A 26,402-nucleotide genomic window follows, 5' to 3' on the forward strand; every position below is an offset into this window, starting at 1 on the left:
ATATGGTTTTTCTTCTCCTTGATCAATTTAAAACTAACATTTTGTATGAAACCAGTTTGTTCTGCATTTTTCCGAAAAGGAAGCAGTCGCACGGGGCCATATCAGGTGAATACGGGGAGTGGTTAATGGTTAAAATGTGATCATTGGTCAAAAAATCCTCCTTCAAATGTTGGATTCTGAGCAATTTTTGGTCGTCAGTCAATTTGTGCGGGACAAACCGTGCACACACCTTTCGTAAGCCCAAATATTCGGTCAAAATGCGATAAATCCATGTTTTGGAGATGTTCAATTCCATTTCCATGGATTTCAATGATGATTTCGGCTGACTTTTGATGAATTCACGCACAGTTTCGATGGAATTTCCGGTGATTACGGATTTTCATTGGCGTCATTGATGGAGTTGATCGTCATTCATGTCCTCACTCGTGCACTCTGCTACGGGATAGGCAACCATCGCCATAAACTTGCTTCTTTAATTGAAATGTTTCGGCTAAAGTTCTACCAATTTTAAAACAAAATTTAATGTTCCCTTTTTGTTCGAAATGTTTTTTTTTCAACTAACTTTTATCACCTAAGCCAACTCTGCACATATTTGTTTAAAATAGCGGAGAGAGAACTATTGGTGAGAACTTGTTGAACAAGAGCTAAGAAAAAGTTTCCGACCTAACGAGAAAGCAAATATCATTAACAAAAGAAGCGATAATATTTTGCAGTTCGATATAAAATCTCCCTCTCTTTTTCTCTTTCTATATCTCGCGCTCTCTCTCTGAATTTTTTTTCTATCTCCCTCTCTTAGTCTTTATCTCTCTTTTCGTCTGCATAAATCGCTTTTTCTGCTAATATTTCTCTTTTTATCTCTCTCCCGCTATCTCTGAATATTTTTCTTTCTATCTCACTCGATTTCTATTTATCTCTGTCTGTGTCTGCATACCACCAATACTCATTTTGCAGACTTGGCGTCAAATTTCGTCGAACAAATATTTGAAATTCTCCAGAATTTTTATTTTTGGGTACTAATCCAAAATCCAGATTTGGCCAGACTTTATCTTCGACTATATACCCTAAGAATGCAAAAGAACTCAAGCAAAGCTATGTGTCTAAATTTTACGAACCCATACCATAAACCATAACTTGTTTAGTTGCTAACTATTCAAAATATTCTAAATTGCGTCGACAATTTGCTGAACTTAACAAAATATGTTATAGTAATTATATAAATAAAGTAAAAAATAATATTATACGTAATCCAAAATTGTTTTATGGTTTCGTCAACTCCAAACGCAGGATTTCTAATTTTCCGTCCGCTATGAAATATAAGTCTAGTATGTCCAGTGACAATCACACCATTTCTAATATGTTCGCTGAATTCTTTTGGTCCAATTACTCTCCAAAATCTCCACAAAATGTTCCGCATCAGCACAAGTTATGTCCGATTTCTGCCATTAATGCACCTACCATTTCCAAAGAAGACGTCTTAAATCAGTTAAATATGTTAGAACAATCATACAATTATGGCCCAGATATGACCCCTAACAAAACTATTTAACTCATCTCTTGTGCAAGGCTTATTTCCATCCATATGGAAAAAGTCATTTATAATTCCTTTGCATAAGAGTGGATTTAGGTCATCTATTGAAAACTATAGGGGAATAGCAAAGTTGTCTGCAATACCTAAACTTTTTGAAGCAATTATAACAGACGACATAACCTTCCGGATCTCTCCACTAATTTCTTGTTCTCAGCACGGTTTTCGTAAAGGGAAATCTACCACAACTAATTTGCTTGAATTTGTATCACATGTATCAACGGGCTTTAGGGAGAATAAGAATACTGATGTTATATATACAGATTTTAGTAAAGCTTTTGATAAAGTAAACCATTCAATTCTTTTGAATAAACTTGATCTTCTTGGTTTTCAACCAATATTTCTAAAATGGGTTGCTTCTTATCTTAGTAATAGAATTCAACAAGTCATATTTAAAGATACTTTTTCTGACATAATCAATGTTCCTTCAGGCGTTCCTCAAGGTAGCCATCTTGGTCCAATTCTGTTCTTGTTATTTATTAACGACATATCATCTGGTGTTAAGTTTTCAAAGGTTTTATTATATGCTGACGATGTAAAACTTTTTAAAACATATACTTCAAACAGTGAAAGATGTCAGTTGCAAACAGACTTAAACAACCTAGTTTCTTGGTGTGATAGAAATGACGTGCCATTGAACCATAAAAAATGTAAAACGATGTGTTTTTCACGTAGAGCTGTAGCTCCTACCTCATACGCAATACAAAACTTTAGGTTGGAGCAAGTATGCAGTTTTATTGATCTGAGAGTAACTATGGACCCCAAACTCAATTTTAATCCTCACGTATCTACCACGGTTTTTAAAGCTAAAGGCGCTCTTAGTTTTGTTAAACGTTGTTCTAAAGAATTTAGAGATCCGCTTACCACAAAAATTCTTTTTACATCTCTGGTGAGGCCTATATTGGAGTATACATATTGGAGTTACATCTCTCTTATCTGATATTAATTTTAACGTTCCCGCTCGCCCTACCAGGCAGTTTAGACCCTTACTTTTAAAATTGTCTAGAACAAATTTTGAGTCAAACGAACCATTCCGCCGTATATGTCATGATTTCAATTTTCATTCCAGCACATTTGATCTAACAGACTCACTCTTTACCATTAAAAAAATTATTTTATCTACTCTTAACAAGTAACATTTAATAATTATAAACTTTAATCAAATTCTTAATTTCGGCTGTTGAAATTTTTGTTTCTGTAGGTGAGCAGCTTAAGATCGCAACGCTTAAAACTCTCTTGCCTTTTGTGACTCGGCTAATTCCGCTCGTTCGCCCCTCGCGTCGGTTGGGCGGGAGGAGGGTAATCGTTGGGTATTATTATACAAAATAATTTCAGTACTTCTTTTTTATCCCGTTTACAAAATTTATTGAAAAATTATTTTGCTTTTGTCCAATTGTATACCCAGTGGCTTACTAAACAGTTACTTTTTACATTTTTGCTGCGAGATTTCCTAGTGGATCTTCGCGCACACTCTAAAAATATTTACTTATTACTTATGGCTGCAGGTCTTTGTTTTTGCTATGCATCTCACACAACGGATGTGACATAGGCAAAAGTCAAAAATGACAAAGAGATGATGTGCGCACCAAAGCCGTGGCATGACAGCATAAACTTGCCGAATATCGACAACGAAAGGCGAAAAGCGAAGCGAACTCAGAAGGATTTGCCGATAATACCAGTCAGCAAGTTACACTTTCGCTTGTCATATTGGCGCGAATACGCGTAACGGGATGTCGGCTTGTGTTTTGGTGGTTTGGTAGTATTTTTACGCATATTCCCAGGCATACTTTCGGTATCGGTTTGTCAACAAAATCAATTTTGCGAAAGAAATATTGATCACTAAATTAAATTGTTGTAGAAATAGTATCGCTACTGTGTTATTAGTTTTCGATATAGATTGGGGATTGTTTAGTTATCTAGACCCGAGTGTGCTAGTAAAGCATTGTCTATAAAGTCGTAAAAGTTGGTTTAGGTAGAGATTTAGATTCAATTCAATGATTCTATAAGGTAATGCATAAAGTTGGGTTGAACTTTATTGTATATTCCGAAAGTTAAACTTTTCACATTCTAGTTGGAAACAAATATAACTTTGACTTAGAAAATAGGTCGACTGGGTAGTTTGAATTTGAGCTTGCTTCTTTCCGTGTATTTGCATTTTTGATTTATTTGTGGCAGTATATTCTGATGGTATATTAAAATATATCAAGTGGTTTGCTTAAAACTTGTGCTTGTTTCTTCAAGCTTTATATACTTTTGGTATAAATGAGGAATTAAAGCCGAAATAAAAACTTTTGAGGATAGAAGTATAAAAAGTTGATGGTGATCCCTTATACTTTTGAAATATTTCTGGTATATTAAGAACAGATTTTTAAGCTTCTAGAATATAGAAAATCAAATTTAAGCATATTGTATGAGTTTAGATGTCTATGACTTAAATGACATGTGATAATATTGATTATATTCCGAAGATAGCTGTTTATAGAGTTTCGATACTCCGCGATAGCCCCTACCATTTCCTTTGTTATTCACTGTCCACCGAATCGGGATCACTTTTATACCCATTTTTCATAATTAAATGAAGTTAGTTCTTCTGCAAATACAACTCACTAGTTTCTTTCAATCAACTTTTTGTTCGAAGTATAGTCCTTTGTTCCACTTATAATGGTTTCATGAAAAAATTACTTCGATAGTACCTACTATTCCTAAGTTGTCTAACATTTGGATGAATATAATATTAATATGTAGGAGCACTTTAAAAGGACTGAATACAGTAGAGACTAAATAAAACCAAAAGCTTTTACTGGTTATGATCTAATGCATAAATAGCTAATAGCCTTATGAATGCATTGCTATCAATGGTAAAATGAGATGTGAAATAGTATACTACTGAGAAAAGTAAAAAAAGCTAAATTCCAAAGTTCTATGAAACATTATTTTTTCACAAATTCGCGGAAAGTTCCAACTTTGTATAAACTTGGGCTCTTCTATATTTTTCAATCTGCCTCATAACCTGAAAAGCTTATTTGCTTTCTATTCATAGGATAAGAAGCTTCCGAATGTTTTATTGCTTACCTAGTTTAATATTTAAGGTTTATAAAAAAAGTAACCAAAGGCGTTTCAAACTTTTTAGTTTATATATCTACTTTGGAGAATTTTCGTTCTTGCGTATTCAAATTTATGATTTTGGTGACTACTCGACAATGTTTTTTTAGATTCTAAATAGAATTGCTACAGATCGAATGAGCTGATTCATTAAGGATCGTATATGTTTTGCTAATAATTTCGACAGAAGATTTAAAAAAATGCTATGAATTATCCAGTAAATATTGATACCCACTCTTGAATGAAACTTCTTACAAATTTAATAGGGTATTCAAAGTTTTTGGTTGCTTAACATTTATTCCTAAGATTTGAAAGCAGATTTAATTACCGACCAATGCGCGAATGATCTGTTGATACACGAAAAGCCTTCGTTTATATCTGAATCGCAACTAGAACGGCAACAAACGACTTATTACTCTTATACATAGGACCACTTGAGATTGACCACTTTTAAAAAATGGGTATGGCCATTCCTTAATTAGATTGAAAATACATATATCACAAACCACTGAAGCTATATTAATCCAACTTGCTGAGGATAAGTCCTTCAAGCACCTCCGTGGACAGGGAGTGAAAACGGATGATAAACAACTTCCAAGTCCATATGATCCTACAGTTGTCAAGTTTACCACGTACACGCGTCTTTGAAGGTTCTAGTGTCGCCATCTATGATACATATGTGCCAGGCCGGGGACTTTTTAATTTACCTTTTTAAAAAAATTAACACTAAATATTTCTTCCGCTTCCTTTCCTACAAAATTTATTTAAAAGGTTTGTTATTATCGAAAACTAATGCTGCTCATTTAATTTGATTTACTTCTCTTTATTTTGTGTATGTTTCTAAGCAAATATTTCTTTTCCAACTTACTTCAGTAACTTCTTTAAATTAAGTACGGTATCCGGAGTTAGGAAATGTGTAGTGTAATTTCTAATTTACCTAAAATTTACACATCCGCCCCACAACTCCTCTTAACATACAAACACACATACTTGTACAACCCTCCCCTGTAAAAAATACTGCCAATAAATCTGCACTTTCTCGGGCTAAATTGCTCGTAAGACGCCACATCAATAAAGAAATGCGAAAAAAATGAAGGCTGAAAATTGAAACGGCAGCCAAATCAAAGAAAATAAAACACAAACAAAAACAAAACAACAACAAAAAACATAAGAAGCAAATCACTCCGAAAAAATACGTAGACATTCAATTGAGAAACAAAGGACATTGACAAAGCGAAGGTAAGTAAAGTCTATTGGGACAAATAACAGTGGAGAACAGGAAAAACAATAAACCGTGTGCGCACCAGCGTAAAATGTGAATTGGTCGATTGACGAAAAAAGCATGTTCTCGAACATGGGAAGAATGGGAATACAAAAAGTAAAAGTATCGAAAACAAAGTTACAATTGTATATTAGAATGTTAAAGCAAATGGTTGAGTGCCTTGTAAATTTGTTTGTGTTATGTGTTTTTACATTTACCTGTACTTCCGGATGGGCGGGCATGTAGGGGATTCACACACACACACATGCAAACATAAACAGTCAACGAAAATCAATTCACTTCAGAAATTGATTGTGATTTATTGCGAATTTGTTTCAGGTGCACACATACATACATACATACACATGTATGTTTATTCAGCAACAGATAATTGAATGAAAGAGGCAATGAAGTTGCGAATGTTATGTTCTGAAAGCTTGTAAACTAACAAAGGAATTTAGTATATAAAATAGTAGAGCTAAGCAATGTCATAATATTCCCAAATCTTTATCTATAGTATTTTTCAAAATTTCTGCAAATAATAAAAAAAATAAAAAAAACCATAAAGAAATTCACCATTTTTCCAGCAGATAGCTTAAAAAATCGATCGCTTTATGCTATAAAGCGTTAGAGAGATAAGATTTAGTACTAAAAATAATATATCAGACATTTTTGTGACTTCCTGACTCAGTTGTTCCACGCTTTGGAAAGCCAATTGTCCAAAATATCGTTAAAAATAACGAAAATCGTCGAGTTTGAACGTTATCTTAAGGGGTAACGTCGGTTTCATCAGTAAAAAAACCGCCTTTTTTAACAATTTTTTTCTTATGTAAAAAATTAAATATAATATGTTATTAGAATTTATTGCTGTTACAAATATACACTAATAACAAAGAAACTCTGAAATTTTTGGGAAAACTCGGTCATTGTGACGCCATTTCCGGTGACCCCTAGGAAAAAAGATGACAGAACAAATCCTTACAGGATCATATAAAGTGCTTTAGTTAAAACTTTACTTAGATCGATCCACTTCTGAAGCGGATAATTACTGAACATCACCATGGGTCACTTGATAAAACGTCAAGCGAAAAGGGCCACTAATGTGAAGAATAATCTGCTATGAGCTACTTCCCTTCTGCCAAACACTTAATTCGAAGCTTTGCTGTCAACAATTAGATCGTTCAATGGAAGTGATATCCAAAACATGGCCAGTTTGACCAATAAGAGTGAAATTGTGTTCCATCAGCACAATGCTAGTTCCTGAGACGATCTGGAAGATGCTTCGCCATTCATATTGTTGTTCGGAACCTGGCAGCAAATGTTTACTAGTAATTCCTGCCTACGACCAATAACTTTGCTGGTGAAAAATTATTTTCAAGAGAATCTTCTGAAAATCATCTGAGTTTTTTTTTCAAGTAAAGAATGGCAGAATTATATACTTAGTCCTACCATAAGTTCTGATAGTAGTTTTAGTAAGCCTTTAGCATTTTTTAAACAAAGTTAATTTTATAATAATGTGTACTAAATGAGCGAAGAACAACATTTTATTCTAATTGGTCACTTTTTGATTCCACACAGTTCCTTTGGTGCTCGAACCTAATATTTCTTGAAGCTTTCCATAATCTATTAAAAAACTGTAACCTAATGGATTCATATCAAGACTCCAGATGGCCAATCAACTGCAGCTAAGAAATTTGCTTTCAAGCCACTGATAATTCAGTTTTGCCTCGTCTGCTAGAGTAAAATCTTACCGGAAGACGAAATACTAATCTAAGCAAAAAATAGCTTCGCGCAAACGACATATACCACTAAAAAATATACCTTGTTTACAGATCGGCTGCTCGAAAGGAATTCGGAGTGCACCACACATCGATAATCGAAAAAAACTGCCAACATTACTTTGATCATTGACCTGCTTTGACGTGGTTTTTTCGACTTCAACTCCCCTTAGCAAGAATATTCGGTCGATAGACCGTCTGTTTCTAGGTCATAAGAAAAAAATCAACACTCATCGCCCGATATAATACATTTTATGACATCCTGGTAGTCAGAAAGCTTTGTTTCAAAGACGTTAACGCGACGCTATTTTTCGAAAAAATTTAGTGATTTTGACCAATCGTGCTTGCACTTTTCAAATGATTTTTCAGTAAGAATTCACTGATCTTTCCGATGCTCCAATGATACCAATAAGATCTCTGACCGTTAAAAGTTGATCCTCAAGCACCAATTCCTTTATTTTATTGACATGTTGATCATCAGTTGATGTTGATGACCGTTCTGGATGTGGTTCTCGACCCTCGTTGAATAATTTAAGCAATCAAAAACACTTGATCGATACAAACAATAATCACCGAAAGTCTTTTTCAACATTCTGAACGTTTCGGCACCAGAAATTTGATTTCACACACAAGATTTAATGGCACTTTTTGTATTTCAGAAAGATATTTTGTTCACAGTAATACTCTCCATTGAAGAGATTATTACTTAGCCGCTTTACAACGTCTTCGAAAACATACCACTGGTGTACTTTTGCGCCAGTATTAACACTTTCTCATGCGGCCAAGTGGCAATACAAGAAAGCAGATTCAAACATTTATTTAAGAACAAGCAACAAACCAACAACAAAATACTATGTGTCTCTAACAACGGTGTTATTGAAAGCAGTCATCCTTCATGTGCCATTATTTTAGAAAACTTAAGAAAAATATCTTTCAATTTCTAAAAGACAAATTATTTTGATGAAAAACTTTAGTACCTATTGTACTTTTGAGGGAGGATAACACAATACTGCCACTAATGATGTAAGATCGATTATTTGCTTTCAAGAAAAGACCCAACACTTAAATAATTTTCTATAAAAATATAAGCAAATTAATTTAGATACGTTTTCTATTTCCGTATATGACATCTACGGTAAAGTAAGAAGGGGTTTGACTATATTTAGATCAGAGTGGTTACATATTATACTTCTGTTCAGTTTTATACATTTATACTAAACTGATTGTATTCAAAATAATCTTTTATGTAAAAAGAAGCTTGATTTCTTCCGATTTCGCTCAAGAGAACATAATATTAATGACCATATTTGGTCAATCTCTTTGTGACCTATTACATTTCAATTGGTTGAGTTCAGTTGCTGTCTCATTTTAAGACTTATTCGTATGCTTTCGGTTTTTAAGTGGTTTTAAAATTAGGTAAGTAGGTAGGGGCTCAATTAGCACGTGCTGTACCATTTTGATGGACTTATCGTAGACCTTGTTACTATTGCTATCACGTTTCACATTCTCTTTCAAATCATTTTGTGGTTTCGATGAGGCTACCGATATACTTTTAGTAGACATCCATTCAAGGTTTGGTGCTTAATGGGTTCCAAATGTCCTGTGTCGGATTTGCGATAGGGCTGTCCATTCACAGAGAAAATTAAGTTTTATCCATTTATAGACCAGCGCTTACCAAATTTTGTTGAGTTGATAGCTTTACAGAGTGGTACAATGTCCACTTAAAAATTATTTCAAAACATACAAGTAAATGAGCTTTCTGGTACCTAAATGACTTCATGCGCCCAATAGCAGTTTAGCTTGCTTATAAATGGGCGCGTCAAGCATCTGATGTTGAATATTTACTAAAGTAGCATTATTAATTTTATTACTTCTTTCACTGTTCCTCATAAATGCGCGTGAGACTTGTGACTCTAAATAAGTCGAAACCGTTCAATAGTGCTCGAAGAATATGTCGAAACTGAAAAACAAAACAAAATTTGGAGTGAGCATTGGCAGTATTGTTATAAACATCTCAGGAGCCTATTTTGAAACCGAAAATAAAGATTTATATTGAAATAAGTGAAAATGTAGTTTTTGTCAGTCCGTGTCAAATTTGATCAGATGGTATATACATTTTTTTTATTTCTTAATTGATACTAACTTTAAGATAAGCTGCTAATTTAACTTTGTACAATATTCTGTACTCATTTGATTCATAAATTTCTACTTGCACCCAATGAAATGCCATTTCTTGCAGCTTTAAGTAAAAATAAATTTCACACACACACAAACCTAGAATAAAGCAAATTTGTAATGAGTTACTCTCATAAAACAACAAAAACGTCCTTCTATTTTTCACTACCCGGTTTCGTTTCTTTTCGTTTTTTCATTTCTTTCTCTTAAGCTCGCAATTATGTACATGTGCATGTGTGCATGCATGTATGTGTGTGTGTTTGTTTTGCGTCCACAAAAATTGTGAAGTAATGAAATAACTGATTGTTTGCGAATTATAACAAGTCAAAACAAATTTAGCGGAAAATTGACTTTCGGTACCACTTACCAGCAACCATTTGTATGTGAACATACCACAAATACAAAAATACACACACACACGTACCTACATTCGCTGTAAGCATAGCTGGCATGTGACTGGTCAAATTTGTTGTGAAGGAGGTCATTGGAGAGCCATAGTTACAGGATATTGTTGTTATAGTCAAGGAGGTAGCAAAATATTTCCAAATTTTTTCTTGTTTGTTGTTTTTCGTTTTTCAACTTCTTTTTGTGGCATTAAAGTAAGACGGACATGAAATGAACAGTTTTTTTGCATTTTTCGCATATTCCTTCAGATTCACATACTTATATAATACATATCGAAACTTTGAATAGCTGGGTGTGCATGAAAGCTTTGTTATGCGTAAGCACTTCACATATGAACCCAGTAAACAGTTTCTGAGGAGATACTTAATCAACTTCATGCTGAAGAACAGAGCTAAAATGAATATTGGCGTAAGCGTTACTTTCCTTACGTAATGGGAACATTGCAGGTAATATACCACATTATTCATTGGATGGTAACATACTATATCCCTTGATAAAGAAAATAAAAGTACTTAGAGTATTCACTGAGAAATAAACTTATAGATTAATGCCAGATCTCTGACTAACCCAGGTAAGAAATAAAACCTCTCCGAGTTTTACTGGATTTTTCTTGCCTTACAGACCGTCTGAGGCACAAATTTTGAACGTTTTTCGTCTTTAAGCCCCGAGTAAGATATACCAACTGAACTTGAAAGATTTTTTTTTGGATTCACCAAAGAATTTAACTTTTCGTCAACCATTTGAGAGCCAAGTTATTTATATTTTAATTAATTCTAAACTTTCCCTCAGACTTTTAAAAGTCAAACTTTATTTTTTGCTAGTCGGCAGCCATTAGTTCCAGCTACCTTAAGGCGTATTAGTATAGTTCTGTAATTTTTACTTCCATCGAACAAATTCGCGCCCCATATCTTCTGTAGTTTTAAACAGATTACTCAAGCGTAGAGTTTTTAAAATACGAACCTCGCGATCTTCTTCATTCTTATTCACTACAAACGCATTTTTTGACTTTTAGGAACACTGTGTAGGTATTTTAAGTATGAAATAAAAATTTTACGCAAACTTTTCATAAAGATCAACTAGATAGTCCGAAGTTTTATATAAGGATATTTTCTCCGATCAACCTTTATTATAATACAGTAATTGACCTCTCTATCTCTTTTACTAAAGTTTACGACCCAGGTCAAGAAGAAAGTAAAAGGCCCTCTTCATTTATTTTTAGAAGCTATTTATATTGCTAAAATGCTTACTCAACTGACTATTACGAACTTACGGATCATCAGGTTTAAGATAAGACTATATTATCTTCTCCTATATTTCGAAATTGGAGAGCGCTCTTAAGCAATAGCTATAAATTACTATTTGCAGATGGCTTTTGCCCTCCTAATTTGAAGTAAAGGTTCTCCCATTCACAAAATTTTGAGAGAGCGGAACAAGCGCCAAGTATAAAAATATGGTGGGTGTGTAGCACACCCATAGAAGCTGCAAAAGCTTTTGACCGGTTATCAAAATTGAAAGAGGTCTCACATTACGCTGGTGGGAAACTGCAAATTTTCTATTGATCAATTCTGATCTCTTCTGTTTGAGTGCATCACCCAATTCGTCGAGTCGATCGCAATACACTTCACAAGTAACTCTGGTATTGGCGGGCAAAAGCTCAAAATTAACGAGTCCTCTAAAATCTCTCCAAACCGATAACATAACCTTTTTTTGGGGACTATCGGCCTTCGCATTAGATTGAGCTGGTTTATTCTTTTTAGACCATGCTCTCTTGCGCTGTATAGTACATTCTTGTAAATGAACATCATTTTCGTCGCTAGTAATAGTGCGGTTCAAAAATGAATCACTTCTCTGACGTTTGACAAGCAAGCCACAGTCATTAATGCGACGAAGCTTATTTCGCTCTATAAAAACATTATTATCCCATGCGTCAAGCTTCAAAATCAATCCCAGAAGTTTCATGTCATACTGAAGGGTCGCTTTAGACAAATCAAGAGTTCATCTAGGACATCAAATATGTCCGAAATGCTGTTCCCGATCTTCCATCTTCATTAGGGCATGATATACGTAGCAACATAAACTATTCCAATAACTTTTGGGAATTTTTTTCAAACAAGCGATTAAGTTTCAGGTTGACTGCGAAATAATTCAATAAGATCAGCTGCAGTCATCAAACGAAATTACTTAGATAGTGACCCAATAAAACACAGGCTGCATTTATGTCTTAAGACAGCTAACTATTCTTTTCGATAATGCTCTTAAATCTACAGTTATCCTTAGTATATAGCCTAACAATAAAAATTACTTTTCAATACCTGTTATTTGCATTCTTCTACTACCTAGTATATCGCTTGCTAGGATATTTGATGTCGATCCTTCGCTTCCTTCTCACCTTTGCTTAGCGACAGGTTGTCCTAATCTGTTGGTAGAAAATTGAAATGAAATTGGATTGTTTATAAACGTTCGCCATTGCTTGCCGTTTACCTTTCGTTTCCTGTAAACGTATCGTGCCGGTGCCTTGCGGGTGCACAACATACTGTTACTTTGCTGCCGGTCGTTAGTGAAAGATATATGCAACACACCTTGCCACCGTACTCAAATACGAATGCAACAACACACAATATACACTTGTGAACATTTCGGATATTTTTGTAGCAAAAATAATCGCCAAAAGAGGTTAAGCAAAAGTTGGATTAAACATCTACAAGTGGTCGATTGCAGTCGAACCCGTTGACTTCAGCTTGTAACATACTTACATATATTAAAGATATTAATAGTTGTGATAAAAAGCAGAAAAAATACTGTAAGAAAGAAAAAAATAAAAGTCGGTAGACACATTTACACACAGTGGATTGTAACCACCATTGCAAGTAGGGGCTCCAAACCGCCTTCGAAGGCTAGGAAAGCCTAGCACAGTTGTGACATTCTGGCAACAACAAATGGCAAATTTAACTTTCAAATTTGCGGTAGCTGTACTCAAGTGGCAGCCACAACTAATTTGTGGACTTGTTTGATTTCTCTTCCCGCTCTGGTGCACCCTTTTTTGTATGATCAACTATGCCAGGCTTTGGTTGAAATATTCAGTCCTACTGCTAACTTTCATATATTTATTTAAATATTTTTATGACTAATACATGAAGGTTGATTCTTAATGGTGTGGATAAGTAAAAAATGTCAAGAAAGGTATTTCAAATTACAATATACTTTAAAGAGGAATTTTTATTTCAACAATATTTTTAGGTCAACTTCCTTACAGGTACATTTTTGATATGGTCTATCTCTGTCTCTATTTCTGACTCTGGTTTTATCTCAGTCTCTCCCTAACTCTGCCTCTTTAGCTTCCCTGTTTTTATCTACATATGTTTCATTTTTTATCTTCACCTATCTTATTGTCTCAGTCTTCATCTCTATCTTTCTCACTCTTCATGTCTGTCTTTCTCACTCGATCTCTGTTTATTTCTCTCTCGTTACCCTTTCTGCATCTGCTTCAATCTTTCCCTCTCAGTTTTTCTACTGTTTCGTTAATGTAGAAAATTTTATATATTTCTTCTATTTATGCATATGTATAGTATATACATTAAAATCACCAACAGATCAGCAAAAATTTTTACTATGACCATTTTGGTACCCAACTTTTGTTACCCTAGCATTACTTTGTTACTAAATTCTCTCCAAAAGTGGCAGTTCTCATTCCTTAACGCCCTTTGTTCAATTAATGAGCCTCTTGACAGTTTAGTTATGTTTTTGCTTGTTTGTTTTCCTCTCTTTCTCGACTCTTCATCTTTCGGCTGCAATACCCTTTTCGCCGCTCTCCAACTGGCTTTTCTCCTCGGTGATGTTGTTGCTTTGCTTTTGCTTTTGTTGCATGTTGCATTTGTCAGTTGGTTAGTTTCTTATTGTTCTTGTCCGCGTCCGCGTTCCAATTTTCGTTGCCGCTTTTATTGTTGTCCTTGTTACTTTGGATGCTGTTAGTTTTGTTCTTGTTCTTGTTCTTGTTATTCTTGTGATTTATAGCTTGTGCCACACAAAAGTGTTGAGCAATTTTTCTCCCCCAGCTTGCGCTGCATTTCGCCTACATTCATTTTGGCTGTTCGCTTTTCTTTATTGCTTTCACCGATTTGGTTTAACGCTCACTTGCTCACATTATTTTGTTTGAGCTTTTTCATTTTTATTTCGATTTTTGTGTTATTAATTTAAAGCATTGATCAGGATTAGTTTTCTTAAGAAAAATCTGTTAAAGTCGTTGGCTTAAAGATCACATAAAAATATTAAAATATATTTTGAAAGTCGAGGAACGTAAATAACAAAAGAAAAAACGATTTTAGTAATTGGTAAAAGACAATTTTTAAAATAAAATTGTAGTTTTTTGGGACCACCATCGATTTAAGGTATGACATTACCGAAATGAAAACAAATCCACTTTGTTTGCTGGTCAGCTGGGTCTATAGACCAGCTTAAAATCTATGGTATAGAGCAGTTATTTAATTTGGTTAAATTAGCAGTTACTATCGATCTTAACTACCCTTAATAAAAACTAACTTTTGGAAAGCTAATAGTGCTCTTAGTTTAGATAAACATTGATATGTTTTGATAAAAGAATAATCCAAGGTATTTTACCTAGTCGTTTTATCATTACTAGACGAGCGGATTGTGACTTATCGCCTTGAGTTACCTCAGCTCGGAGATCTCACTTAAACAGCTAAGAAAACTGGTCCTATTTAATTGATCATACCTGACGTAAGGAACCAACAAGGCGCATTCAGCCTATTGGAAGATTTTCAACATTGGTCTTGCAAATGCTGGACCATAGAGGAGAAAGTGATCGATGATTGGTTACGTTTATAAAGAAAATAATGTTTCCATCTCACCCTCCGCTATACAACTTTGACAATTTTCGTCCGACATAATTTTTAGCCTTCCGCATGAATGCGATCGTGGCAAAATGAGCTTTGCTAAGGAAAAGTAGTTCAGTTGATCTCCTGTGTTCTACCCTAGGTCAAAATATCTTGCAGTCACACAGAAGCGGGTCGTCGACAAACGACTGCTAAGCGCTCGTCATCTTCATTGATCATAAACTAGATAGCAAGTGGACAACGGAGCACCAACTCGTTTCCATTCCGATGTAACTGCTTTTTTAGATGGACGTCAAGCGCCCGTCGACAAGTAATCTCGTCCGGATATTTGATGCTAACGACCGATCTTCACAAAATTTGTTCAGAGTATTCCATAGAGGATGGAGTCATGTTTATATGTTCACTCAAGTGAGGAAGATTCTCGGAGAACCATTCACTTGGGAATGGCAAAAAGCGATTTTTTTACATAAGGCTTAATCAGCTCACGACTTCGGTCTTAGACCAAGTATTCTCTGGGTAGCCAAAAAACACCCGTTTAGAGGCGAGCTCCAGGGTAGTGCGCTTGGTTTTGGAATCCGCTACGTAAAAAGCAACTTCAATGAAAGAAACATTTCTCCAGCCTGCTGAATTGCAGTGAAAATATAACACCAGGAGATGGTGAAACCGATTCCCCCATCGATGACGATGGAGCGGACGTTCCATTGCCCGACCATGAAGAAGTTTGAATAGCAATTTTGTTCAGGAACAAAGCTCAGTTTTGGTTGATTATCCACGTTAATAAACAAAATAATCCCATTTGGATTAACGATCATCTCAAAAAGTTGGTGTTCGGTGTGCTCTATGGTCGGAGGAAATCGTTTTTCCATATTTCTTTCATATTAATAATATGATTAACGATTCTCTAGTGCCTGTTTTGATGACATTGATGTGGACGATCTTTTTAAAAAATGGCATTACATGCCATTCAGCCAACGCAGCAATCAATTTATTGAAGGAATCTTTTGATGAACGCATCGTGATCTCTAGGATCGTGCTTTCTAACACCGCTGGACTGTATTTTGTAGGGTTATTTGAAGTTGCTTGTCTACTATGATAAGAACGAGACGTTTTGAAAGAGAACTTTCCGCGCGTTATTGCTGACATACGTCCAGTAGCGGCGGTCACTTGCTTTTCAAACAAATTTAAGAAATAACTCCTCTAGAAACTCAGTTTTGTTACAATTAAGGAGTAAGACGCTGTAGAGCTAGAAAGATTAAATAAATATGCTTATATCTGAGGGCAACCCTCTTAACTCCTTTAACGGGTTTTACATAAGACGAAGTGACCAAGTTATAGGATGATAGCAAGATGGCTGTGAAATGAGAGCATCAACGATGAGTTAGCGTCAGACGAGTACCCATTGGTGGAAAACGTGTTTCATATAAGTAGGTAGATGAATCCTATAACTAACTTATAAATAGGTAGATGTATCCTATAACTACCCGAAATTAGCTGTTCTGGCTGGTCTGCGGTTCTTCTTCAGCATTTCATTTACCTCAGGGGTCTACACTGGTTATAAAATCAACTCACACAACAGAAGTTGGACCAGTCTTTAGCATAGTTATATTCTCTCACCTACACTTCAAAATTGAAAATTTGTCTCTTTTCTAGAAAAAAAATCAATCGCAATTTAAATATGTAATCTATTTTTATCTAAGTCCATTACAGCAATTATTCAAAATTTAAAGAACCGCACCGTATCGCTTGAAAACCCCGTTATGCTGTATATGCGGGTGTCTGTTTGCCTGTGTGCCATTTTCCTCGTGTTAATGATGTTGCCAACAGCAAAATTAGTAAAAAAAAAAAAACAACAGCAACAGTAACAACACCTACACAACTGCAAAGCACTGTACAAGCAATTATTTCAACATTTCTGGTGTTGATGTTGATGCTGATGCTGTCGTTGCCACATTTGATGTTTAATTTTCCTCTGGCGTCTTGCTGCTTCTTCTTCGCATTTGATATTTATTACTGACAGCATTATTGTGCTACCGCTGCAGCACATGATGCTGTTACTATGTACATATATGTATATATGTATGTGCATATGTAAATACCAATTCGCAGCTGAACGCAGCTTAGGAAGGATGAAGTGACAGGCAGCTATTTGTACACCGTGGCGGTTACGTATACGCCATGTAGGCGGATAAGGCGCAGCGCATATACATATGAGATTAATTGTATATATGTAGGTGTCTAGGTGCTATTAATTTTGATTTTTACTTACACCTCGGTATATGTATTTATGCATGTTTTCGTATAAGTTAAGCAATGTGAAAGGTATCTATATATGTGTAAGGATGGAGAACATTTGCACCTCCACAAACACTTGAATTAATATATGAACCAATAGTGAGTCGTCTAAATCGTGCTTCTTTACACATACTATGTTTACATATAACTGAAATGTCTGCAAGTTTTACTTTTCGTAGTCTTCGCAACGACTGTCTGAATAGGCCACCCAGCAGTTTGCTATTCAAGCAATTCTCACTCCCTTTCACTGCTCTGCCTTAGTCTAATGATAATCAAGCCATTGCGAAACCTATAAAAATGATTATTCCTACGAATTATACTAGGTGGCAACAGTAAAATATATTTCCATCGCTTGTCTTAAGTATTTTTTTATCTCTTTTGCTCATCTGCTTCCATTTCATCTCGTCTTATCTTCATCTTCTACTGATTTAACTAAATCAGTTTATGACAGCTGTGTCCTTTCTAATTAAATGAGTTTTAATATTAAGAGCAAATTATGAATGCAACTTGTAGTTGGCGCTATGCTCCAGCAGCCGCCACTTTAAGTGCTACTGACACGCTTTTCACGGTAATTTATCACTGACGCAAGTCCGCACTCAAAGCGACACACTGCGAGGTATTGAAAATGAATTTACTTCAGCTATTGCAATTATAATTTTGAAATAATATAGTGCCGGGATAGTCAAATTTAATTTATATAGCGAAATAGTTCATTATGCTTTTACGGAATTAAAAATGATTTAGAGTGTGTATAGGGTTTTGGGGCGAAAACTGGTATCATTTGGTAAATTTTGAATAACGAATGCTCTATAATCTTTTTGCACTTTTATGGGTCCTTAGGTTCAGGGGGCTCTCGAATCCCAACCAGAAATCTCGATCGAACCGAAATTTTGGAAATTTCTCCCATTTTCAAAATAAATATGATATGTTGTAACTTCAGTTTAATCAAGATAACTTTTAACTTGTCAATTTGAGTGAGAATGTGCATTTTATTATTCGTCGAGGTGTGTTTTATTGTGAATTCGGGTTAAAATTTCGAGAACGTTTAAAAAATTAATACTGTTTGAGGAATAAGTAAGCAAATGTGAATAAACATTTTTTGTACTGTCAATATTGTGGTTCAGTTTTGTTTGATTTTACCACTCATATTGATGTTCGTTAAGTCAATAAATCGTGTCAAATCTTATGGTTTAGGCTTCAGATCATTGTATAACGCGAAATATCGTGAAAAAATGCAAGTCACTTGCAGAAGTTACATTAATTCAATGCAGGAGATCGTTGATGGTCTCCACCGATAAATGTGGTAACACTAACGGTTCTAATTAGCATTGTTTCCTAGGGATTCCCCAACGACACTTGTAGCGTATCATTGTTTTTGTTTCTCTTGCCTGTTCCTTGTTTCCGTGTTCCGTGTTCTGAATATGGACAAGTTAATCGTTTTGGGTTGTGTTATTGCAAAATACTATACGTTGCCTATTGTCGAATGATCGCTGATTATCTGCTTCACAAATAAATAATGTTTGGTTTACGGGAATTCGAGATTGGAATCATTTATCAGAAAGAAGTAAACAACACAGTTGTTCCAGATTTTCAAGAAAAGAGGCAAAGAAATTTTGATAAATAACTGCTGATCACCGATAATAACAGGAATAGGTCTCTCTGCTGGAACTCGTGTATAATTCAGTTAGTATTATTATACGAGAATAATATTGTAAATTATCTAAAAATGAGTCTCGTTCACTATTTCCACAAAAATCATCTTTTTTTGCTGAAGATAAGCTGTACAAAGTTGCAGGGTTGCCTACAAAGAAGACGAAAAAACCACACCCAAGCAGGTAAAAAATCAAGATTATATAACAGTTTTCTTCGGCTATCATTGTGATGCACTCCAAAATCCTTTCAACAAGCAAAACTGTCAAGAAAGAATACTATTTGATTGTTATGGGTCGTTTGTGCGAAGCTATTCGTAAAAAGCTTCGTTTTCGCATCACGATAAGGCACCTTCGCATATTGGATTGATTCTTTGTTTTTCAGGTAATATCGTGCTCCAACTATCGTATTCACCTGACCTAGCTCGTGTGAATTCTGGCTATTCAGCAAACTCAAAAGATCGCCTCGCGGAAATAGTTTTCTGTGCGCTTTGATTTGAAGGCTATTCCAGAAATTGACTTTAGCAACTATTTCGGGGATTGAAAAAAATGTTGGCACATTGTGGTAAAACAAATTATAAACAATCTCTTACTATTTTATGCTCATATAAATTAAAAATAAATTTTAATTAGATAAAATATTATAGAAAAAGAAATACAGGTTATGAGTCATTTTTCGAATACAAGTAGATTCAAAAGATCAGAAACCTTGAGTGAGTTTGTTGCAAATAGCGTAAATGTCGTTTCTAAGCTTAACAAACATAGAGTTCTTCACAGTCAAAGCCATTTAAGTAGATATGATTGATGATTCTCTTACCTTAGTCATAGTTTTTACTTTAAGTCGACAATATCTTCAGCTGAACCCTTTACATTTTCTGCTATCATGCTTTTCCATGAAGAGGTGAATTTCCCATTAACATTCGCTGTATACTCCTTTTTTTGAAAGAATCCACCAAAAATCTGAAAAAGCTGACAAAACATGAAGCGTCTTTTAGAGTATTTATGAATTATTGAAACATCATTTTTAGCAAAGTTGCTGCCATTTTCAGGTTCGTATAAAAAATTTAATATTATTATTGAGATATGGCTATCGATTTTCAATATATATCAGTCACATTTTTGATTTTTAAAACTGAAAAGTACGAAAATTACTGTTTCGTTAAAGTTCCGATAATGTAAAATCTTTATTTCGTACTCACTGACTTTTTAAAATTTCATATATTGCTGCCACATTGTCTATCATAAATTCATAAATATATTTGATATAACTGTGCAAATGTGCTAACTGATACACACAAGCGCATTCATGTATAGCTATGTGCATCTATTCACCTCACAATTGCAGTTATTAATATGTGAACAAACTTGCATTGCAATGTACTTACATTGTTGCAAACGCACACACATACCCACATATATGTACATACACTATATTTCTGCATGTATTAAGTGATGTGAGCATATACGGCGGTAAGTGTGTGTGCCTTATGTTAGCGTCTTTATTAATAAAGTTCACAAATGCAAAATGAGCACAAGAAATGAGTGTTTTTCAGCGCCAACAACATCGTGCCTCACACATTTGCAGTTCTAGCAACTGAGATTAATAAATATGTGCGCATTGTTGGCGTTGTTTTTGTTTTTTTTTTTTTTTTTTTCTGCTTGTTAGTTTTATTGCTTGGCTACAACCAACCAGTGCAAATGTAAAATATACAACATTTTTACAACTACTTCCACTTGGCGGTTTGCTTATTGTTTGTAGTTGTTGCAATTACTATTTTCAGCATAGCTTTAGTATCTGAGTTAATACTACTGTCATATACTAACATGTGCGAGTATATGTATTCGGGTGTACATAAGGGTAGGAAAAATATTAAAATTTTCTTGAATGATCAAACTATTTTTTATATCCTGAACAGGGTATATTAAGTTTGTCACGATGATTCTAACACCTAGAAAGAAGCGTCGGAGACCCTTTAAAGTATACATTTAAATGATCAGTATGTTGAGCTGAGTCGATTTAACCATTTCCGTCTGTCTGTCTGTCCGTCTGTCCGTCTGTATATATACGAACTAGTCCCTCAGTTTTTAAGATATCCTTTTGAAATTTTGCAAACGTCATTTTCTCTTCAAGAAGCAGCTCATTTGTCCGATATCGGACGACTTTAACATATAGCTGCCATATAAACTGAACGATCGGAATCAAGTTCTTGTATGGAAAAATTTCACATTTGACAATGTATCTTCATCAAATTTGGTATATATTATTTTTTAAGGCAACAATGTAATCTCCGGAGAAATTGGTCAGATCGGTTAACTATAGCATATAGCTTCTATACAAACTGAACACATAGTTACTAAAAGAAATTCACCTGTGAAGGGTATATTAGCTTCGGTGCAGCCGAAGTTAACGTTTTTTCTTGTTTTGGCTTCAATTCGGTCACAATCGTTGGTTGATGCGATTAGTGTCTTATCATTGAGTAAAATCCATGAATTGTTCTTCCACCATGCCGACCGCTTTCGACGCATATTCCTACGCAAACGCCTCAATACGGCCAAATAGAACTCCTTATTGACTGTCGGTCTTTCCGGAACAAATTCATGATGCACCAAACCACGAATAACGAAAAACAGTGAGTATCACCTTGATTTTTGAAGCTTTGGCGTGGTTTTTTCGTTTCGGCTCGTTTTTTCCTCCATTCCGTTGATTGTTGACTTATTTGCATGTCAAACCCATGTCTCATCGGCGGTTTTAATGCTCTCCATGAATATGGGATCGGAATTCGCACGATTAAGCATGTCCAAAGAGACCTGTTTACGGTACTCTTTTTGAAAAAAATTCAGCTTTATCAGGACGATTGAAGCAAGAACGCATTTCGTACCCAAAATATCCACCAGAATCATTCGAACGGTCTCGCAAGAGATTTCGAACTCTCTTGCCATCTCTCTAACATTTGCCTGAGGATTTCCAAGCACCATATCCTTCACATTTTTAATATTTTTATCACTTGAAGAGGTCGAAGGTCGTCCAGTACGAGGCATGTCTTCTAATTCTGCCTAAAAAAAGACTACAGTGACCTGGATTGGCGAGGCGTTTCTTACAGAGAACTCTCCCTCCAACCTTCCCTTTCAGCTTCGACCCATTCTGGATATAACTCACAGCGCCTCTTCCCCAGCGGCTTCTTCCATGTCCCTACGCTTGCTTGAACCTTAGAGCGTACTTCATAGCAATACACCTACCAGCATTGTCCGCGAGTGCAACATTTGTTGGTATAGTCCGCAGTGCACCGAACGTGCTGATGAAAACCTCTCTTTGCACTCGTTCAAACATCTTAGCCAGTGCAGCCTTTTCGTGTTTTATCGCCATAGAACATTATTTGCTTGACTAAGGTTTCGTAAAACTAAAACACCATTTTTGGTGAGAGTCTACAACTTTTTTCCTAACGCTTTCTATAGCAATTAAGGCAGACGATACCTTCCTTACTCTCACTTCATGTTTGACTTCCATGAGAGCTTTCTGTCAATGATAAGCCATAGGTATTGCACTTTATCCACATATTGAAGACTTCAGCACGGCTAAGCCGCTTCTATTCGCCCAGTTGGATACTTCGTTGAAGTACCCTTCTTTTAGCTCGTACACGATATTTAAAAATTTTCCCTTAAACAAAAAAAAAACCTCGTTAGCATAAGTAAAAATCTTATCTAAGATCAATTTCAAAAACGATAACACAAAACCATTTCCTCCATGCTATTTTGAAAGACTCGTATTGCAGATTCATCCAACAAATAATCGCTTCAAAGAAAAGTGTTGGATCTAATACTAAACTCCAGTTTAAAAACCTTCAAAAATTACCATTTTCCTGATTGCAGCAAATTATCTCAGAACCCATAAGCGTTTGTAGCCACCCTAATGCAGTTGTATGCATACAAGCTCACACGCACAATGCGATACAAGTAGTTCCAGCTATGATGAGTATTGCATGTGGCACCACAAAAATTTCGCTGCAGTTGCAGCATCGCTATGTTGCAACACTGACAGCCACATCACAACATTGCGGTTATAGTGTCGTCTCCGCTGACGGGCAGCGCACCTTCAACGCCAACACCGCCTCTGTCGTCCACGATTCGTATTCATAAATCGTCTGCTACGCCTGCGCATCTGTCTTGATCTACACCAATGTGCTTACATACACACACACATGTGCAGTGATTCAGTTACACATTCACTCACACATATCAGCGAGTCTCTCCGCTGACTGTGCCGCTGTTGCTGCGGTCGCGGCTGTTGCGTCGAGTGCGGCTTTTGTGGCGAAAAATTAAAAATTTCAAGTGGGTTGCAAGTGGTTTCAAGGATTTCCTCATTTCCCTGCTCTCTCCCTCTCACACAATTTTAATCTGCACATTGAGTATGCAGAAGTGCGAAAGTATATCAAGCTTCAGCGCCAGCACAAAATACTCCGGTATGTAGTCGAATTTGTCGGTGTGTGCGTTACGAGTATCGCCGTGATTTTCATGTTCTCATACTCACATATGTACATACATACATATGTATGTTTGTGGTGGTATGCAAACATATTTTGAGGCCTATTTAAATGCCTGACTTTATGTGCCAACGGATTGTATGGATATGCATGTACATGTACGTGTACTTATACATGCATATTATATATGTGTATGAAAAGAAAAGAAACTTTAACGTCATTTCGGTTATGAAACCCGATAATACTAAAGAGTATTGTTAAAAGTTCCAACAATATGATATTTTGTTCTAATATTACAGTGAAATTACTCTTTTATTATTCAATTTTTATTACATTTGTAATAAAAATTTCATAATCATAACCATCTTAACGAATTCTTAATTTTTTTCTTTAGAAAGGTACAATTATTCTTTAACGGGCTGCATCAGTATGACATTTTCAAAAAATCGATTTTTTTCGATAGTTTATATTTTTTTATATATCCTGTGAAATCGGCGAGGTCGTAGCTTGAACAGTTTTTGAAGGGCAGAAATTTCAGAACTGTTAATATTTCGTTACTAACGACAGAACTGCATTTATATACCTGCCTTAACCGCAGTAGCTCAATATCACTAAGAATTGGGTACGTTTCTTCACCCTATCTCAGCAATGATTTGACCTATGTTCGTGTTAGAGGCTTTAACCGAGACTCTCGAAAAAATTAAATGACATCAAATTTTAACACCAATAGCACCGATAGGACTGATAAGATGGTTATTAAGCTTGTTATAAAAACTGCTGAGTGTGATATCCAGGCCGCAGGCCGTCAATTAAAAGGCAAATATCATCGATTAAAATCTGAGTTAAAAAGTGGGTGGGGTGTTTTTTTACGTGGCGGGTCCCAAACCCAGCGCACAACCCTATGCCGGGGTGGGGGGGCTTATGTTTCGCCTTCTCACATTAGCTCGCCTTCGAACGGATGTTCTTAGGCTACCCAGAGGCTACTTGGTCAAAGACCGGAAGTAGTGAGCTGCTTGAGCCATGTGTAAAAGGATCGTTTCTGGCCACTCCCAAGTGAATGGCGATCAGAGAACTTTCCTCACTTGCGTGAACTTCTACACATGACTCCATCCTAAATCCATCTCACGTCACTGTTGACAGTCATAACTTTGAAGTTGTCGATAATTTCGTCTATTTAGTAACCAGCGTAAACACCACCAACAATGTCAGCCTGGAAATCCAACCCAGGTTGCTCTTGCCAACAGGTGCTACTTCGGACAGTAGGCAATTGAAGAGTAAAGTCCTCTCTCGACGAACAAAAGCTAAACTCTATAAGTCGCTCATAATTCCCGTCCTACTATATGGTGCAGAGGCTTGGGCGATGACAGCAACCGATGAGTCGACGTTACGAGTTTTCGAGAGAAAAATTCTGCGAAAGATTTATGGTCCTTTGCGCATTGGCCACGGCGAATATCGCATTCGATGGAACGATGAGCAGAAGGAGATATATGACGACATTGACATAGTTCAGCGAATTAAAAGACAGCGACTACGCTGGCTAGGTCATGTTGTCCGAATGGACGAAAACACTCCAGCTCTGAAAGTATTCGAGCCAAATTTTGTTCAGCGTTAAGGCCCATTTTCGGTTCAATGGATATATAAACATGCAAAATTGCTGCATTTGGAACCAAGAGCAACTTGAAGAGATTCAGGTGCTGCCATTTCACCTGATCCAAATAAAGGCAACTTTTCAATAGGTGTTTTTGACAGATCATGCATGAGTCGTGTTAAGCTGTCATGTTATTTTTGTTCAGTATTTTTTGGCCTTTCATCATAGAAAGATTAACGCCTGAACAACGTTTACAAATCACTCAACTTTATTACGAAAATTCATGTTCTCTAAAGAATGTGCTTGGCGTACTTCGCCCAACTTATGATCAACATAATCGGCCTACTGAACGTATTAAGCGCAATACCAGCTCCCATCTAGAGACCCTGGATTCACTATTGCATAATATTCTGCCGAATAGACCACGTTCTCTAAGACCATGGGGAATCGATTCAGTACAGTTCGAACCAACTTGAACGACTGGGCGCATTTTACGTCGAGATCTTAAATTAAACGTACAGCTTGTGCAAGAACTGAAGCCGCTCGATTTTTCCAAGCAACATCGCTTCCCTCTATGGGCTCTTGAAATGTTCCAAGAAGATCCTAAGGTTTCAAGCCAAATTTTGTTCAGAGTTAAGGCCCATTTCTGGTTCAATGGATATATAAACACGCAAAATTGCTGCATTTGGAACGAAGAGCAACTTGAAGAGATTCAGGCGCTGCCATTTCATCCAGAAAAAACAACGGTTTGGTGTAGTTTGTGAGCCGGTGGAATTACCGGTCAATATTTCTTCAAAAATGACGCCGGTTAAAACGTAACCGTCAATGGCGACCGTTATCGTGTCAGTAATAGTAATCATACTTTAGAATGCCAGCGCTTGATACGAATTTAAACAAATCCTGTGGTCTTATACCTTTTCTAGTGTCTTATACCATGGGTCCTCCGAATGCCTGTGAAAGTGTTGCCTTGCCGATGCGGGAGAAGCGCAAAAAAGTGATTGTTTCTTTACTGCCTTGCTTTTGTCATTTTCTGCAGTTTTTTCGGTCTGTCAGCCCCATTCTGCAGGTATTTGCTGCAAGCACTCTGTGACCAGTGAGCATTCCAACCATGTTCACACTATATATACTATTTAGTGCCAGTGTAAGAACTTCGTGTATTTCCGATCTACCGCTTTACAAATCTCGGTAAATCGTTCCATCTCACCATTTTTGTCATGCTCCTACTCAGATCGTCATGAA

Source organism: Bactrocera tryoni, chromosome 3, assembly GCF_016617805.1.
Source record: "Bactrocera tryoni isolate S06 chromosome 3, CSIRO_BtryS06_freeze2, whole genome shotgun sequence".
Taxonomy (NCBI): domain Eukaryota; kingdom Metazoa; phylum Arthropoda; class Insecta; order Diptera; family Tephritidae; genus Bactrocera; species Bactrocera tryoni.